The sequence below is a fragment of the Hyla sarda genome, chromosome 7 (assembly GCF_029499605.1).
Source record: "Hyla sarda isolate aHylSar1 chromosome 7, aHylSar1.hap1, whole genome shotgun sequence".
NCBI classification, from domain to species: Eukaryota; Metazoa; Chordata; class Amphibia; order Anura; family Hylidae; genus Hyla; species Hyla sarda.
In genome coordinates this window covers 228,367,426-228,388,196 of record NC_079195.1, presented here as the reverse complement: position 1 = coordinate 228,388,196, position 20,771 = coordinate 228,367,426, and the positions used below count along the sequence as shown (strand labels likewise).

Here is a 20,771-nt window from a genome sequence, read left to right as displayed (position 1 = left end):
TGTAAGAGCCATAATCCCCAGAAGTTATATGTAATACTGTCCAATAGGTACAAGGATATAACTACTATAATACTGCTCACATATACAAGAATATAACTACTATAATACTGCTCCTATATACAAGAATATATCTACTATAATACTGCTCCTATATATACAAGAATTTAACTACTATAATACTCCTCCTATATACAAGAATATAACTATTATAATACTGCTCCTATATACAAGAATATAACTACTATAATACTGCTCCTATATACAAGAATATATCTACTATAATACTGCCTCCTATATACAAGAATATAACTACTATAATACTCCTCCTATATATAAGAATATAACTACTATAATACTGCTCCTATATACAAGAATATAACTACTATAATACTGCTCCTATATACAAGAATATAACTACTATAATACTGCTCCTATATACAAGAATATAACTACTATAATACTGCTCCTATATACAAGAATATAACTACTATAATACTGCTCCTATATACAAGAATATAACTACTATAATACTGCTCCTATTTACAAGAATATATTTACTATAATACTGCTCCTATATACAAGAATATAACTACTATATTACTGCTCCTATATACAAGAATATAACTACTATAATACTGCTCCTATATACAAGAATATATCTACTATAATACTGCTCCAATATACAAGAATATAACTACTATAATACTGCTCCTATATACAAGAATATAACTACTATAATACTGCCCCTATATACAAGAATATAACTACTATAATACTGCTCCTATATACAAGAATATAACTACTATAATACTACTCCTATATACAAGAATATAACTACTATAATACTGCTCCTATATACAAGAATATAACTACTATAATACTGCTCCTATATACAAGAATATATCTACTATAATACTGCTCCAATATACAAGAATATAACTACTATAATACTGCTCCTATATACAAGAATATAACTACTATAATACTGCCCCTATATACAAGAATATAACTACTATAATACTGCTCCTATATACAAGAATATAACTACTATAATACTGCCCCTATATACAAGAATATAACTACTATAATACTGCTCCTATATACAAGAATATAACTACTATAATACTACTCCTATATACAAGAATATAACTACTATAATACTGCTCCTATATACAAGAATATAACTACTATAATACTGCTCCTATATACAAGAATATAACTACTATAATACTGCCCCGTATACAAGAATATAACTACTATAATACTCCTCCAATATACAAGAATATAACTACTATAATACTGCTCCTATATACAAGAATATATCTACTATAATACTGCTCCTATATACAAGAATATAACTACTATAATACTACTCCTATATACAAGAATATAACTACTATAATACTGCTCCTATATATACAAGAATATAACTACTATAATACTGCTCCTATATACAAGAATATACCTACTATAATACTGCTCCAATATACAAGAATATAACTACTATAATACTGCTCCTATATACAAGAATATAACTACTATAATAGTGCTCCTATATACAAGAATATAACTACTATAATACTGCTCCTTTATACAAGAATATAACTACTATAATACTGCTCCTATATACAAGAATATAACTACTATAATACTGCTCCAATATACAAGAATATAACTACTATAATACTGCTCCTATATACAAGAATATAACTACTATAATACTGCTCCTATATACAAGAATATAACTACTATAATACTGCCCCGTATACAAGAATATAACTACTATAATACTCCTCCTATATACAAGAATATAACTACTATAATACTGCTCCTATATACAAGAATATAACTACTATAATACTGCTCCTATATACAAGAATATAACTACTATAATACTGCTCCTATATACAAGAATATAACTACTATAATACTGCTCCTATATACAAGAATATAACTACTATAATACTGCTCCTATATACAAGAATATATCTACTATAATACTGCTCCTATATACAAGAATATAACTACTATAATACTACTCCTATATACAAGAATATAACTACTATAATACTGCTCCTATATATACAAGAATATAACTACTATAATACTGCCCCGTATACAAGAATATAACTACTATAATACTCCTCCTATATACAAGAATATAACTACTATAATACTGCTCCTATATACAAGAATATAACTACTATAATACTGCTCCTATATACAAGAATATAACTACTATAATACTGCTCCTATATACAAGAATATAACTACTATAATACTGCTCCTATATACAAGAATATAACTACTATAATACTGCTCCTATATACAAGAATATAACTACTATAATACTGCTCCTATATACAAGAATATAACTACTATAATACTGCTCCTATATACAAGAATATATCTACTATAATACTGCTCCTATATACAAGAATATAACTACTATAATACTACTCCTATATACAAGAATATAACTACTATAATACTCCTCCTATATACAAGAATATAACTACTATAATACTGCTCCTATATACAAGAATATAACTACTATAATACTGCTCCAATATACAAGAATATAACTACTATAATACTGCTCCTATATACAAGAATATAACTACTATAATACTGCTCCTATATACAAGAATATAACTACTATAATACTGCCCCGTATACAAGAATATAACTACTATAATACTGCCCCTATATACAAGAATATAACTATTATAATACTGACCCTATATACAAGAATATAACTACTATAATACTGCTCCTATATACAAGAATATAACTACTATAATACTTCCTCCTATATACAAGAATATAACTACTATAATACTGCTCCTATATATACAAGAATATAACTACTATAATACTGCCCCTATATACAAGAATATAACTACTATAATACTGACCCTATATACAAGAATATAACTACTATAATACTGCTCCTATATACAAGAATATAACTACTATAATACTTCCTCCTATATACAAGAATATACCTACTATAATACTGCTCCAATATACAAGAATATAACTACTATAATACTGCCTCTATATACAAGAATATAACTACTATAATACTGCCCCTATATACAAGAATATAACTACTATAATACTGCTCCTATATACAAGAATATAACTACTATAATACTGCTCCTATATACAAGAATATAACTACTATAATACTACTCCTATATACAAGAATATAACTACTATAATACTGCTCCTATATATACAAGAATATAACTACTATAATACTGCTCCTATATACAAGAATATACCTACTATAATACTGCTCCAATATACAAGAATATAACTACTATAATACTGCCCCTATATACAAGAATATAACTACTATAATACTGCCCCTATATACAAGAATATAACTACTATAATACTGCTCCTATACACAAGAATATAACTACTATAATACTACTCCTATATACAAGAATATAACTACTATAATACTGCTCCTATATACAAGAATATACCTACTATAATACTGCTCCTATATACAAGAATATAACTACTATAATACTGCCCCTATATACAAGAATATAACTACTATAATACTGCTCCTATATACAAGAATATAACTACTATAATACTGCCCCCTATATACAAGAATATAACTACTATAATACTGCCTCCTATATACAAGAATATATCTACTATAATACCGCCCCTATATACAAGAATATAACTACTATAATACTGCTCCTGTATACAAGAATATAACTACTATAATACTGCTCCTATATACAAGGGATAAGATGTCTTAGCACCGGAGTACTCCTTTAAGACTGCACAACTTTATAAGACAAGTATTAATTAGCTTCAGCACCTGTGCTGACTGGGTGTCCACATAGGACAGGTAGATAGGCAGACAGTTAGACAGATAGAAATGAGATGATAAATAGATAGATAGATAGATAGATAGATAGATATACAGCAACAGAAGAATGCAGCAGCACACTGCCAGCACAAGGATATAGATGAAACATGAATATGCAGATAAAACATGGAGACTATACAGCTATGGTGTAATAGATGCAAATGTGAAACTATGAGATAGTGAGGCACTTAGCTCGCAAATTTGTCTCCGCCGGCGGTCAAATAGCTTGGACCGTCCCACCGCGATAAAGTGGCCTCATTGGGACGGACCCTACACTGTGTATATGCCTCTGTGTGAACAGTTCAGTAAGCATGGCAGGATCTGGAACACCCAAGACACCTTATATACACACACCTGATAGAGGTGGGTGGGGTGCAAGGCCAACATGGAGGTAGCCCCTCCCCCGTATGTGCAATACAGACAAAGAATAAGTCAGCCAGCACTTTAGTTGATACCAAACTATTATATGGACCTGGCCTACAGGTGCACGCTACTAGGCTAGATATATATAGCGTGCACCTGTAGGCCAGGTCCATATAATAGTTTGGTATCAACTAAAGTGCTGGCTGACTTATTCTTTGTCTGTATTGCACATACGGGGGAGGGGCTACCTCCATGTTGGCCTTGCACCCCACCCACCTCTATCAGGTGTATATAAGGTGTCTTGGATGTTCCAGATCCTGCCATGCTTACTGAACTGTTCACACAGAGGCATATTCACAGTGTAGGGTCCGTCCCAATGAGGCCACCTTATCGCGGTGGGACGGTCCAAGCTATTTGACCGCCGGCGGAGACAAATTTGCGAGCTAAGTGCCTCATTATTTCATAGTTTCACATTTGCATCTATTACATCATAGCTGTATAGTCTCCATGTTTTATCTGCATATTCATGTTTCAACTATATCTTTGTGCTGGCAGTGTGCTGCTGTATTCTTTTGTTGCTGTATATCTAGCCTAGTAGCGTGCACCTGTAGGCCAGGTCCATATAATAGTTTGGTATCAACTAAAGTGCTGGCTGACTTATTCTTTGTCTAGATAGATAGATAGATAGATAGATATGAGATAGATAGATATGAGATAGATAGATAGATAGATAGATATAGATAAATAGATATGAGATAGATAGATAGATATGAGATAGATAGATAGATAGAGATGAGATAGATAAATAGATATGAGATAGATAGATATGAGATAGATAGATATATATGAGATAGATAGATATGAGATAGATATGAGATAGATAGATAGATAGATAGATAGATAGATATGATATAGATATGAGATAGATAGATATGAGATAAATAGATAGATATGAGATAGATAGATATAAGATAGATAGATATGAGATAGATAGATAGATAGATATGAGATAGATAGATAGATAGATATGAGATAGATGGTTATGAGAGATAGGAGATATATACATATGAGATAGATAAATAGATAGATATAGATAGATAGATAGGATACGGGGGGGGGGGATATCTTAGAGAAAATAAGTGTAAGGTCCCTTTAAGAATATAGAGCTATATAAGAATATAAAGCTCGGCCTGTATTACACCTGCTGATATTTCCGCTCGTACTTGTCAGGGGGTGAGGAGTCAGTTGTTACATTTTGTCTTATGGAAACATTTTCCTTTTTTCGCTTCTTCACTTAAGACGTAGCGCACATTTAGTGTGGCCCCTGCTGAGCCGTTCCATCTGAGAGCCCCATGTGTCTCCCGCTGCTGAGACGTCTCCATTATGTGTGAACCCTAAGTGGAATCTTTGCTCTGATGTTGTCTTTACTCCACATCTTCCATTATTCCTCCTGAGGATGCTGGAGGCGCCGGCAGTAAATAACGCAAAGTGCTGATTTTGTGACCTCAGGAAAGTCTCATCATGACTGCTGGTGAATGAGATTTATAAGGAGAAAGGAGGGACATGGACTACAAGTAGCAGATCAACAAAAAGCAATGTTCAGTGCTGAACCAGAGAGGTCTTCTCTTCTCTATGATCATAGAGAGAACTGTGTGGTCATACAGTTACAGCTGCACAGTCCCCTCTATCCCCTCCCTGCACTCATCTCTATGATCATATAGAGAACTGTGTGGTCATACAGTTACAGCTGCACAGTTCTCTCTATCCCCTCCCTGCACTCATCTCTATGATCATAGAGAGAACTGTGTGGTCATATAGTTACAGCTGCACAGTCCTCTCTATCCCCTCCCTGCACTGATCTCTGTGATTATAGAGAGAACTGTGTGGTCATACAGATACAGCTGCACAGTCCTCTCTATCCCCTCCCTGCACTCATCTCTATGATCATAGAGAGAACTGTGTGGTCATATAGTTACAGCTGCACAGTCCTCTCTATCCCCTCCCTGCACTGATCTCTGTGATCATAGAGAGAACTGTGTGGTCATACAGATACAGCTGCACAGTCCTCTCTATCCCCTCCCTGCACTCATCTCTATGATCATAGAGAGAACTGTGTGGTCATACAGATACAGCTGCACAGTCCTCTCTATCCCCTCCCTGCACTCATCTCTATGATCATAGTGAGAACTGTGTGGTCATACAATTACAGCTGCACAGTCCTCTCTATCCCCTCCCTGCACTCATCTCTATGATCATAGAGAGAACTGTGTGGTCATATAGTTACAGCTGCACAGTCTTCTCTATCCCCCTCCCTGCACTCATCTCTATGATCATAAAGAGAACTGTGTGGTCATACAGTTACAGCTGCACAGTCCTCTCTATCCCCTCCCTGCACTGATCTCTGTGATTATAGAGAGAACTGTGTGGTCATACAGATACAGCTGCACAGACCTCTCTATCCCCTCCCTGCACTCATCTATATGATCATAGAGAGAACTGTGTGGTCATATAGTTACAGCTACACAGTCCTCTCTATCCCCTCCCTGCACTCATCTCTATGATCATAGAGAGAACTATGTGGTCATACAGTTACAGCTGCACAGTCCTCTCTATCACCTCCCTGCACTTTTTATTTAAATCTTATCCACATTTTTCATATGCAGATCTACCCCACAATGAACTTCTTAGAAACTGATTTACCTTTTTTTTTTTTTTTTTTTTACCAATGGTCTCCAGCTCTTTCGTGAAACTACAACTCCCAGCTTCGGGTCTTCAGGTCATGCTGGGAGTAGTAGTTCCACAACAGCTGGAGAGCCCCGATTTGAGGGACACTGTTGTAGGAGCTTTATAACACTATCTGCTAATGCTCATTATTTCCTATTGAGAGAATCCAGCTGCCTGCGACACAAAGACAAATCTGAAATATGAATCCCTTTATAAAATCTGGGTCGAGTCGCCGGATGAAAAATGCGCTAGAAGCAAAATGGTGACCTCTGCGTCTGATGTCATGGCAGCTCTCTGCCTGCTCACCCCATTTACCGTACAGCTGTGCAGCGACAATGAGGATGGTGGCGGCGCTGCAGTTTTACGAATGATTTATTCTGCAGAATAGGGACTAATAGACCCAATGGGCCTTGGAAATACAGATGTCCCGACTCCGGCGAGAAGCGTGCGGACTGCAGCGCCGGCGAATAACACAGAAACGGCTTCCAGCTTTTCTTTTCAGACAATGCTGTCAAGGCGAATAAACGGCGGCAAAGAAAAAAAAATCCGAGAACTGTGTCAATGTCACCGCGTCAAAAACAGAATTAACATACGGTAATTACACTACATGGCAATTACGCAAACACGTCCCGCAGGATCCGCCGCCCTGTGCGAAGCGTTTTCAGAATTCGCAATTGGCGGTTACGTTGTCACAAGAGGATGACGAGACAAGCGGAACATAAAAGTTATGACTGTCACCCAACTTTCCCAGAATCAGCAGAACTGAGGAGCTATGTTTAATTTGTTTTTTTTGGAGGAAATGCATGGAAATTTTCCGTGCGGACATTCCACCGTGTGAACATAGCCTTACGGGGCTCTCCTGGAACATCATCTAATTGCTGGGGGTCCGACACCCGCTTCAGGAGAATAAAGTGACACAGAGCCAGGGCCGGCTCTGCCTATAGGCAAAATAGGCAGCAGCCTAGAGTGCCTTCTTGAGGGGGGCGCTGCTCTGCCTGCCGCAAGAAACTCAGCCAGCATCTGAACCACCCGCTCACAGCCAGCACCACTCCCCTCAACACTTCCTGTACCATAATAATTAGTATTCTTCAGCCTGGCAAAGGAGCGATGTACCGTATAAGGTCCGTCCAGCATCATGAGAGATGTCAGAAAATCCGTCTCCGCCCTCCCCGTGTGCCACTGCAGTAGTAAGGAGATTACATGAGGAGGGGGTTTGTTACAGTGTGTCACTCCAGTAGTAAGGAGATTACATGAGGAGGAGGTTTGTTACAGTGTGTCGCCCCAGTAGTAAGGAGATTATATGAGGAGGAGGTTTGTTACAGTATGTCACCCCAGTAGTAAGGAGATTACATGAGGAGGGGGTTTGTTACAGTATGTCACCCCAGTAGTAAGGAGATTACATGAGGAGAGGGTTTGTTACAGTGTGTCACCCCAGTAGTAAGGAGATTATATGAGGAGGAGGTTTGTTACAGTGTGTCACCCCAGTAGTAAGGAGAATACATGAGGAGAGGGTTTGTTACAGTGTGTCACCCCAGTAGTAAGGAGATTACATCAGGAGAAGGTTTGTTACAGTTTCTCACCCCAAGATAGATAGATAAATAGATAGATATGAGATGCTGTAGATACAGTGGGAATCAAAAGTTTGGGCACCCCAGATAAAAATTTGTATTAATGTGCATAAAGAAGCCAAGGAAAGATGGAAAAAACTCCAAAAGGCATCAGGATTGTGAGAAAACTATTCAAAACCCACGATTGATTGCACAATCCTTCCAGAAAGATCTGGCAGACACTGGAGTTGTGGTACACTATTCCACTATAAAGAGATACTTGTACAAATATGGTCTTCGTGGAAGAGTCATCAGAAGGAAACCTCTTCTACGTCCTCACCACAAATATCAGCGTTTGAACTTTGCAAATGAACATATAGATAAGCCTGATGCATTTTGGAAACAAGTTCTGTGGATCGATGAGGTTAAAATTGAACTTTTTGGCCAGAATGAGCAACGGTACGTTTGGAGAAGAAGGGGAACAGAATGTAATGAAAAGAACCTCTGTCCAACTGTTAAGCCTGGGGGTGGATCAATCATGCTTTGGGGTTGTATTGCAGCCAGTGGCACAGGGAACATCTCACGAGTAGAAGGAAAAATGGATTCAACAAAATTTCAGCAAATTTTGGATGCTAACTTGATGCCATCTGTGAAAAAGCTGAAGTTAAAGAGAGGATGGCTTCTACAAATGGATAATGATCCTAAACACACCTCGAAATCCACAGGGGATTACATCAAGAGGCATAAACTGAAGGTTTTGCCATGACCTTCACAATCTCCTGACCTCAGCATAATTGAAAATCTATGGATAGACCTTAAAAGAGCAGTGCGTGACAGACAGCCCAGAAATCTCAAAGAACTGGAAGACTTTTGTAAGGAAGAATGGGCAAAGATACCTCAAACAAGAATTGAAAGACTCTTGGCTGGCCACAAAAAGCGTTTACAAGCTGTGATACTTGCCAAAGGGGGCAGTACAAGATATTAACTCTGCAGGGTGCCCAAACTTTTGCAGACGCCATTTTTTTTTGTTTTCTGTTATTTTGAAAGTGTAAATGATGGAAATAAAATGTAACTTTTGGTGACATATTATAAGAATGTCTAATCTGTAATTTGATGCCTTTTGGAGATTTTTCCATCTTTCCTTGGCTTTTTTATGCACATTAATACAAATTTTTACCTGGGGGCCCAAACTTTTGATCCCCACTGTAGATAGATATTTAATCCCTCTAATATACCCAACTAACCCAATGACTTGTATTATACAGCAATGATTCCTCCTTCTTTCCATGTTATATTATAGATATTATTCTGCACGTCTGTTGTCGATTCATCACATAAAACGCTCAAAAACATCCGAGACTCCGTTTCTTTTGTAGCCCTGAATGGCGCCGTCAGCTCCGTAAAATAAACACCTACAGAGAACTATGTAAGACACTAGCTGAGCCCCCCAGGACCCTCCTAGGCCTTTAGATCACTGCATCAACACAAACTTGCTGGGGCTGCACCTGTTCTGCACACTGGGGGGGGGGGGGGGGATGGCGGTGCCACGGGCGACTACGAGCGATGTACACGATGGCGCTAATTATCTTTAGAGGAAAAAAAAAAAACGAACAACGCCACGTGGGACAGGTGGTCTCCTCTGTTAAATTATGTAGCAGAGTTTTCCGCTACTCGTCCGCGTTGCTTCTTTCGACATGATCGCGGCCGACAGCTTTTTGTCCTAACATCTGTCCTACTTATTGTTCGAGTTTTTTTTTTAGGTGCTTACACAACACAATGCTAAAGAACTAACAGCGCTGAGATGGCAGCACGATAACAAGCGGCAGCCCTAACCTGCTTCTTACAATACACTGCATCATATCTGATCCAGCTTTCTCCATGTACTACAACTCCCAGCATGCCAGAACAGCCTTCAGCATGTTGTTTGTGCATGCTGGGTGTTGTACTTTAACAACATCTGAAGGGCCACAGTTTGGAGCCCACTGATTAGTCAGTACTTCCCAACTAGTGAGCCTCCGGCTGTTGCAAGACTACAACTCCCAGCATGCCCGGACAGCCGAAGGCTGTCCGGGCATGCTGGGGGTTGTAGTTTTGCAACATAATGTCGAATACTGACACAAAGTGGACAGTTGTGACCCTTAAGAAATGTAATTTTTTTTTAATGTGTCCCGACGTGTTTCTCCCTATGAACTGATATGCAGCAGACTATTTGACAAAACGTACACTATCACAAGACCAAAAAAAAAAAAACATCTGTATTAAAACGTCAAAGGATGTCAAATAATGACACAAAGTGGACAGTAGTGACCCTTAAAAAATCTGTATTTTTTTTTTAATTGTGTCTTGACGTGTTTCTCCACATGAACTGATATGAAGCAGGGTATTTGACGAAACACACACTATCACAACACCAAAAAAAAAAAAAACTTTGTATTAAAATGTAAAATGATGTCAAATATTGACACAAAATAGACAGTTGTGACCCTTAAAAAAACTGTTAATGTTTGTTTTTAAATTGTGTCCCGACGTGTTTCTCCCCATGAACTGATATGCAGCAGTATTTGACTAAAAGTATACTATCACATGACCAAAAAAAAAAGAAAGAAAAAAACAACAACTTTGTATAAAAATGTTACTTTTAAATTATACATTGAAGGATAGAGGATAACAGATCTGATCATAGGGGGTCCCCCACGATCTCCGAGCCAGCGCTGCGGCGCTATGATCATGGAAGCCTGGGGCTTCCCTGATCATGATGTCATGCCACACCCCCTCCATTCATGTCTATGGGAGTACACAGCCATCACGCCTCCTCCCATAGACATGAATAGAGGGGGGCGTGGCGGCTGTGTCATCCGGCATCCGGCACAAAGCGGAGTTCGCTCCGTGCACTGGATAACTAGGGTGCCGCGGCAAAGATTGTGGGGGTTCCCTGATCAGACATGTTATCACCTATCCTAAGATGTCTAGCAGCGGAGTTACCCTTTAAAGGGGTATTCCAGGAAAAAACTTTTTTTTTTACGCATCAACTGGCTCCAGAAAGTTAAACAGATTTGTAAATTACTTCTATTAAAAAAAATATTAAATCCTTTCAGTACTTATGAGCTGCTGAAGTTGAGTTGTTCTTTTATGTTTAAGTGCTCTGTGATGACACCTGTCTCTGGAACTGTCCAGAGTAGAAGCAAATCCCCACAGCAAACCTCTTCTACTCTGTGCAGTTCCCGAGACAAGCAGAGATGTCAGCAGAGAGCACTGTTGCCAGACAGAAAAGAACAACTCAACTTCAGCAGCTAATAATTATTGGAAGCATTAAGATTTTTTAATAGAAGTAATTACAAACTTGTTTAACTTTCTGGAGCCAGTTGATTGATATATATATACATATATATATATATATATATATATATATATATATATATATATATATATATACACACATATACAAAGTTTTTTCCTGGAATACCCCTCTTAAAGGGGTATTCCAGGAAAAAACTTTTTTTTTTTTTATATATCAACTGGCTCCAGAAAGTTAAACATATTTGTAAATTACTTCTATTAAAAAATCTTAATCCTTCCTGTACTTATTAGCTGCTGAACACTACAGAGGAAATTCTTTTCTTTTTGGAATGCTCTCTGATGACATAACAAGCACAGTTCTCTCTGCTGACATTATTATAAAAATAATAACGCTTTATTTATTGTTGTACTTAATGGGATTTGAACCCAAGTCCCCAGCACTGCAATGTAGTAGTGCTAACCATTGAGCCACCTTGCTGCCCTTAGCATATATCTGCTATGCATCCTTGCTAAAATGGACAGAGATGTCAGCAGAGAGAACTGTGCTCGTGATGTCATCAGTGTTCCAGAAAGAAAGGAATTTCCTCTGTAGCATTCAGGAGCTAATAAGTACTGGAAGGATTAAGATTTTTTAATAGAAGCAATTTATAAATATGTTTAACTTTCTGCCACCAGTTGATTTAAAAGAAAAAAGGTTTTCACCGGAGTACCCCTTTAAGCATTAAAACAAATTGCTTGCAGTACCATACTTGACCACACGGAGTGTAATCACTCAAGGTAATGTTTTCAAATGTTTAAAATGCTAAAAAAAAGTTCAACAGGTCCAAAGGTCTATTCATTTGTTACTGGGGAAATATTGCACCGTTTTCTTACGTTCTGGACCAGTGGTCTCCAAACTACGGCCCTCCAGAGGTTGCAAAACTACAACTCCCAGCATGCCCGGACAGCCGTTGGCTGTCCGGGCATGCTGGGAGTTGTAGTTTTGCAACATCTGGAGGGCCACAGTTTGGAGAAGACTGTTCTGGATGGACACGTTTGCCTAATTATGGAATCATTTCTCAGATTCGCCAATTAGGAGTCCAGGAAGAAAGCTAATTATGACCGAACTAAAAATGGCTACTCCGTGGAAACTTTGGCGTGGCGTTGAGCGCTGCTCCGAGTTGTAAGTTGACATCCATCACCCGAATTATACCGCGCTTCAATGTTTTATTTAATTAAGCGGATCAATGGCGTGCTACGTGTAAAATCATTAGAATCCAGTCAGGAACGTGAAGAATCGAGGAGCGAAAGGACAAGGAAAAAATTAGCGAGCGACAATTACGGCTGACAAATTCTTTAATGGGACTTTGAAGGCGAAGCTCCCGCCTTTCTGGACGTTCACCTGAAGACACGTCGCCGCGGATACGGCGCCTTTCATATAAAACAATGGGGACCGAAAGGAAGATAAAATGATTTATGATAATGCGATGTGGGAGCGCGAACAAAAGGCGAATCCGGGCGGAAAAAAAAGAAAAGACATGGAGGCCCCTCCCCCTGCAGAAAGTGGATAATAACTCATATTTTATTCATTTTACATTATTTCCTGAGCTTCTCGCTGCTTTATGTCTCTGAATGACTGCGCTAAGTGGACGCATATTTATACCATGGACTGAGGGGACTGCGAAGCGTCTTGTGCCGCTTATCTAATCGTCCTGAAAGATTCATGTGGGACGAAACTAGAACTGAGATCTAATGTATCCAGACTAAAGATACCCGGGATAAATCAGTGTATATATATCAGTGTATATATCTCTATATACAGTATATTCCAGTATCATCTCTATATACAGTATATACCCAGGATATAGCAGCATCACCTCTATATACAGTATATACCCAGGATATACCAGCATCATCTCTATATACAGTATATACCAGTATTATCTCTATATACAGTATATACCCAGGATATAGCAGCATCATCTCTATATACAGTATATACCCGGGATATACAAGTGTCATCTCTCTATACAGTATATACCAGTGTCATCTCTATATACAGCATATACCAGTGTCATCTCTATATACAGTATATACCCAGGATATACAAGTGTCATCTCTATATACAGTATATACCCAGGATATACCAGTATTATCTCTATATACAGTATATACCAGTATCATCTCTATATACAGTATATACCCAGGATATAGCAGCATCACCTCTATATACAGTATATACCCAGGATATACCAGTATCATCTCTATATACAGTATATACCAGTATCATCTCTATATACAGTATATACCCAGGATATAGCAGCATCATCTCTATATACAGTATATACCCAAGATACCTGTATAGCAGCATCATCTCTATCACTGTACAGATGGTAACATAGTTATATACTTTGTAAGGTTAAAAGAAAGAAAAGAGTCCATTTAGTTCAACCTAAAACCCTACTATGATCCAGAGGAAGGCAAATCCCCCCCCCCCCCCCATGAGGCTGATGTCAAAAGTCCCATGACAGAGGAAAAATACCTTCCCAATCCCAATAAGGCCATTTACCCTTTTGGCCCTTGATAAAGCCACTGTGTGTGGTGAAATGTCAGGGGGGGGGGGGGGGAGTGATTTGTTAGATCTTCCACTTGTCCAGTGATAGGTGTGTACTGCAGCCACACTATCTAATATGTCCATGGTTACATTGAGGGATGTAGCGGCACTTTGTACCAATGAGAGCAGTAGGTTGAGGATGAGGTTGTTGTTGGTGCCAAGTTCCGGGTACGGAATACCACAAATACAAGGTTAGGGAAATCACTTGTGAACTTTACTTCAGGAATTGCCGCAGTGTTGAATAAACAGGACAGTTCAACTTTAGAACAATTCTTGCTGAAGGATGACACAGGTGGACTTGTATGGACCGGAGTTGCCTGAGGCTTTCACTCATGTTATCCTCTTCTTTGGCTAAAGGGCCCGTCAGCTCTCTTGGTACTTGTCCACAAAGCTGACTGGAACTTTACAGATGGACGACCTGATCAGCGGGATCCTGGTGAAGGGTGATGTCCTCATGTGGGCAGTACAGGTAACACAGCAGAGGTCTGGACTGGACCTTCACTCACTCTCCCCTCCAGACTCACACTACCACAGACTAACTAACTCCTCCCTGTCTAGACAGACCTGGGAGAGTTGGACAGGAGGCCCTGATTGGCCAAAGTGCTCGTGTGATCATGTATGCATCTTTCTACAGACAAAATTAACTCCTTACAAGACAATGACAATATAATAACATTAAATATATGGCAATACATTGAAATACATGATAACACATTTAACATGTAAACCTGTGCGGTGGGCCGGAGCAGACACAGTAAACTGACATCCACCTGACAGGGCCGGTGGACAAGCATGTTCTACACTGGAACACCACATTGCCCCCTCAGTAACAGGGCTCCAGTGTGACTGCTACCTCTGCACCCCCTATATGTGCACCCCTTACTGTATATACACTCTACAGACAGTTATCCTTTTATTTTATTGTAGAGCACTAAGAAGGAATAATCTGGATATATGTCGCAGTCGGGATCTTTATTTTCCTCACAATTTGGCTGCAGATTTTATCAGCGAGAATTGAGCATTAGACAGAGATGTGGCGATAGAAACTCGTGTTAGATGAATATGCGGAGCTAGTAATGCCGCCCAGAGGAACACTTAGTGCGGTACAAAATGTAGGCGCGCTGTGTGTATGGTCTGCTGCACAGTGTCTAGATTACTGATCTGCAGATGAGCCGCTGATCTCTGGCTATGGAACCTAATTACAAAGAGAGAAGAGGGGGATGTGTGAGGGGAGAGACCCCCATAATGTGCTGAGAGCGAAGCTTCATCTAATATTCTGGTGGGCAGTATTATAGTAGTTATATTCTTGTATATAGGAGCAGTATTATAGTAGTTATATTCTTGTATATAGGAGCAATATTATAGTAGTTATATTCTTGTATATAGGAGCAGTATTATAGTAGTTATATTCTTGTATATAGGAGCAGTATTATAGTAGTTATATTCTTGTATATAGGAGGCAGTATTATAGTAGTTATATTTTTGTATATAGGGGCAGTATTATAGTAGTTATATTCATGTATATAGGAGCAGTATTATAGTAGTTATATATTCTTGTATATAGGAGGCAGTATTATAGTAGTTATATTCTTGTATATAGGAGCAGTATTATAGTAGTTATATTCTTGTATATAGGGGCATTATTATACTAGTTATATTCCTGTATATAGGAGCAGTATTATAGGAGATACATTCTTGTATATAGGAGCAGTATTATAGTAGTTATATTCTTGTATATAGGAGGCAGTATTATAGTAATTATATTCTTGTATATAGGAGCAGTATTATAGTAGTCATATTCTTGTATATAGGGGACAGTATTATAGTGGTTACATTCCTGTATATAGGGGGCATTATTATAGTAGTTATATTCTTGTATATAGGAGCAGTATTATAGTAGTTATATTCTTGTATATAGGAGCAGTATTATATTAGTTATATTCTTGTATATAGGAGCAGTATTAATAGTAATTATATTCTTGTATATAGGAGGCAGTATTATAGTAGTTATATTCTTGTATATAGGGGCAGTATTATAGTAGTTATATTCATGTATATAGGAGCAGTATTATAAGAGTTATATATTCTTGTATATAGGAGGCAGTATTATAGTAGTTATATTCTTGTATATAGGGGCAGTATTATAGTAGTTATATTCTTGTATAGAGGAGCAGTATTATAGTAGTTAAATTCTTGTATATAGGGGCAGAATTATAGTAGTTATATTCTTGTATATAAGAGCAGTATTATAGTAGTTATATTCTTGTATATAGGAGCAGTATTATAGTAGTTATATTCTTGTATATAGGAGCAGTATTATAGTAGTTATATTCTTGTATATAAGAGCAGTATTATAGTAGTTATATTCTTGTATATAGGAGCAGTATTATAGTAGTTATATTCTTGTATATAAGAGCAGTATTATAGTAGTTATATTCTTGTATATAGGAGCAGTATTATAGTAGTTATATTCTTGTATATAGGAGGCAGTATTATAGTAGTTATATTCTTGTGTATAGGAGCAGTATTATAGTAGTTTTATTCTTGTATATAGGAGGCAGTATTATAGCAGTTATATTCTTGTTGTTACGCCGAGCGCTCCGGGTCCCCGCTCCTCCCCGGAGCGCTCGCTACACTCTCTCCGCTGCAGCGCTCCGGTCAGATCCACTGACCCGGGGCGCTGCGATTCTGCTTCCAGCCGGGATGCGATTCGCGATGCGGGTAGCGCCCGCTCGCGATGCGCACCCCGGCTCCCGTACCTGACTCGCTCTCCCTCGGTCCTGTCCCGGCGCGCGCGGCCCCGCTCCCTAGGGCGCGCGCGCGCCGGGTCTTTGCGATTTAAAGGGCCACTGCGCCGCTGATTGGCGCAGTGATTCCAATTAGTGTCTTCACCTGTGCACTTCCCTATATCACCTCACTTCCCCTGCACTTCCCTGCCGGATCTTGTTGCCATTGTGCCAGTGAAAGCGTTCCTTGTATGTTCCTAGCCTGTGTTCCAGACCTCCTGCCGTTGCCCCTGACTACGATCCTTGCTGCCTGCCCCGACCTTCTGCTACGTCCGACCTTGCTTCTGTCTACTCCCTTGTACCGCGCCTATCTTCAGCAGCCGGAGAGGTTGAGCCGTTGCTAGTGGATACGACCTGGTCACTACCGCCGCAGCAAGACCATCCCGCTTTGCGGCGGGCTCTGGTGAAAACCAGTAGTGACTTAGAACCGATCCACTAGCACGGTCCACGCCAATCCCTCTCTGGCACAGAGGATCCACTACCCGCCAGCCGGCATCGTGACAGTAGATCCGGCCATGGATCCCGCTGAAGTTCCTCTGCCAGTTGTCGCTGACCTCACCACGGTGGTCGCCCAGCAGTCACAACAGATAGCGCAACAAGGCCAACAGCTGTCTCAACTGACCGTTATGCTACACAGCTTCAGCAGTCATCTCCTCCGCCAGCTCCTGCACCTCCTCCGCAGCGAGTGGCCGCTCCTGGGCTACGCCTATCCTTGCCGGATAAATTTGATGGGGACTCTAAGTTTTGCCGTGGCTTTCTTTCCCAATGTTCCCTGCATCTGGAGATGATGTCGGACCTGTTTCCCACTGAAAGGTCTAAGGTGGCTTTCGTAGTCAGCCTTCTGTCCGGAAAAGCCCTGTCATGGGCCACACCGCTCTGGGACCGCAATGACCCCGTCACTGCCTCTGTACACTCCTTCTTCTCGGAAATCCGAAGTGTCTTTGAGGAACCTGCCCGAGCCTCTTCTGCTGAGACTGCCCTGGGCTGAGGGCTGCACTACAGGACATAGACTGGGGGGAGGTGTTCTCAAATACTGATACAGAAGGTAAATGGGACATCTTTAAATCAACTCTAAATAACTATACAGCTAAATATATACCAAAGGGGAACAAATATAAACGATTGAAACTAAATCCTACATGGCTGACACATGATGTTAAAAGAGCAATAAACAGCAAAAAAATAGCCTTCAAAAAATACAAATCTGATGGGTCAGCTATAACATTTAAACAGTACAAAGAGCTTAATAAAATCTGTAAAAATGTAATAAAAACAGCAAAAATTCAAAATGAGAGACAGGTGGCCAAAGAAAGCAAAACTAATCCTAAATATTTTTTTAGATATATAAATGCAAAAAAACCAAGGACAGAGCATGTAGGACCCCTTAATAATGATAATGGGGAGGTTGTCACAGGCGATCAAGAGAAGGCGGAGCTACTGAATGGGTTCTTTAGTTCTGTATACACTATGGAAGAAGGAGCTGACATTGGCCAGGTCAGTGCTGGTAACACATCATGTAATGTACTGAACTGGCTTAATGTAGAGTTGGTACAAGGTAAGTTAAGTGATATAAATGTAAGCAAATCCCCAGGACCGGATGGACTACACCCAAGAGTTCTTAGAGAGGTAAGTTCAGTAATATCTGTACCCCTGTTCATGATATTTAGAGATTCTCTGGTGTCTGGTATTGTGCCAAGGGACTGGCGCAAGGCGAATGTGGTGCCAATCTTCAAAAAGGGCTCTAGGTCTTCCCCAGGAAACTATAGACCGGTAAGTTTAACGTGCATTGTGGGTAAATTGTTTGAAGGACTTATAAGGGATTACATACAGGAATACATAGGGGATAATTGTATTATAAGTGATAGCCAGCATGGGTTTACTAAGGATAGAAGTTGTCAAACCAATCTAATTTGCTTTTATGAAGAGGTGAGTAGAAGCCTTGACAGAGGAATGGCTGTGGATATAGTGTTTCTGGATTTTGCTAAAGCATTTGATACTGTCCCTCATAGACGTCTGACAGGTAAGTTAAGGTCTTTGGGTTTGGAAATTTTAGTTTGTAACTGGATTGAACACTGGCTCATGGATCGTACCCAGAGAGTGGTGGTCAATGATTCGTACTCTGATTGGTCCCCGGTAATTAGTGGTGTACCCCAAGGTTCAGTACTGGGACCGCTGTTGTTTAATTTATTTATCAATGATATAGAGGATGGTATTAACAGCTCTGTTTCTATCTTTGCAGATGACACCAAGCTTTGTAGCACGGTACAGTCTATAGAGGATGTGCATAAGTTACAAGATGACTTGGATAGACTAAGTGTCTGGGCATCCACTTGGCAAATGAGGTTCAATGTGGATAAATGTAAAGTTATGCATCTGGGTACTAATAACCTGCATGCGTCGTATGTCTTAGGGGGGATTAAACTGGCAGAGTCACTGGTAGAGAAGGATCTGGGTGTACTTGTAGATCACAGACTACAGAATAGCATGCAATGTCAGGCTGCTGCTTCCAAAGCCGGCAGGATATTGTCATGTATCAAAAGAGGCATGGACTCAAGGGACAGGGACATAATACTCCCCCTTTATAAAGCATTGGTACGGCCTCACCTGGAATATGCTGTTCAGTTTTGGTCACCTGTCCATAAAAGGGACACTGCGGAGTTGGAAAGGGTGCAGAGACGCGCGACTAAACTAATATGGGGCATGGAACATCTTAGCTATGAGGAGCGATTAAAGGAGTTACAATTGTTTAGTCTTGAGAAGAGACGTTTAAGGGGGGATATGATAAACGTATATAAGTATATTAATGGCCCATACAAAAAATATGGAGAAAAACTGTTCCAGGTTAAACCCCCCCAAAGGACGAGGGGGCACTCCCTCCGTCTGGAGAAAAAAAAGTTTAGTCTCAAGGGGCGACACGCCTTCTTTACCGTGAGGACTGTGAATTTATGGAACGGTCTACCTCAGGAACTGGTCACAGCAGGAACAATTAACAGCTTTAAAACAGGATTAGATACATTCCTGGAACAAAATAAGATTAATGCTTATGAAGAAATATAAAATCTCATCCCTTCCCCAATATCGCGCCACACCCCTACCCCTTAATTCCCTGGTTGAACTTGATGGACATATGTCTTTTTTCGACCGTACTAACTATGTAACTATGTAACTATGTTGAACCTGGTCCAGGGTAATTCTTCCGTTGGCGAGTATGCCGTACAATTCCGTACTCTTGCTTCAGAATTGTCCTGGAATAATGAGGCCCTCTGCGCGACCTTTAAAAAAGGCCTATCCAGCAACATTAAAGATGTTCTGGCCGCACGAGAAATTCCTGCTAACCTACATGAACTCATTCACCTAGCCACTCGCATTGACATGCGTTTTTCCGAAAGGCGTCAGGAGCTCCGCCAAGATATGGACTCTGTTCGCACGAGGCGTTTCTTCTCCTCGGCTCCTCTCTCCTCTGGTCCCCTGCAATCTGTTCCTGTGCCTCCCGCCGTGGAGGCTATGCAGGTCGACCGGTCTCGCCTGACACCTCAAGAGAGGACACGACGCCGCAT

General features: G+C 39.6%; 1 protein-coding gene across 7 annotated transcripts in view; it reads right to left on the bottom strand.

Annotated features, from left to right (window-relative positions):
* DAB1 (DAB adaptor protein 1) overlaps positions 1-20,771 on the bottom strand; it is a 705,741-nt gene that overhangs the window by 145,181 nt on the left and 539,789 nt on the right. The window lies entirely within an intron of this gene.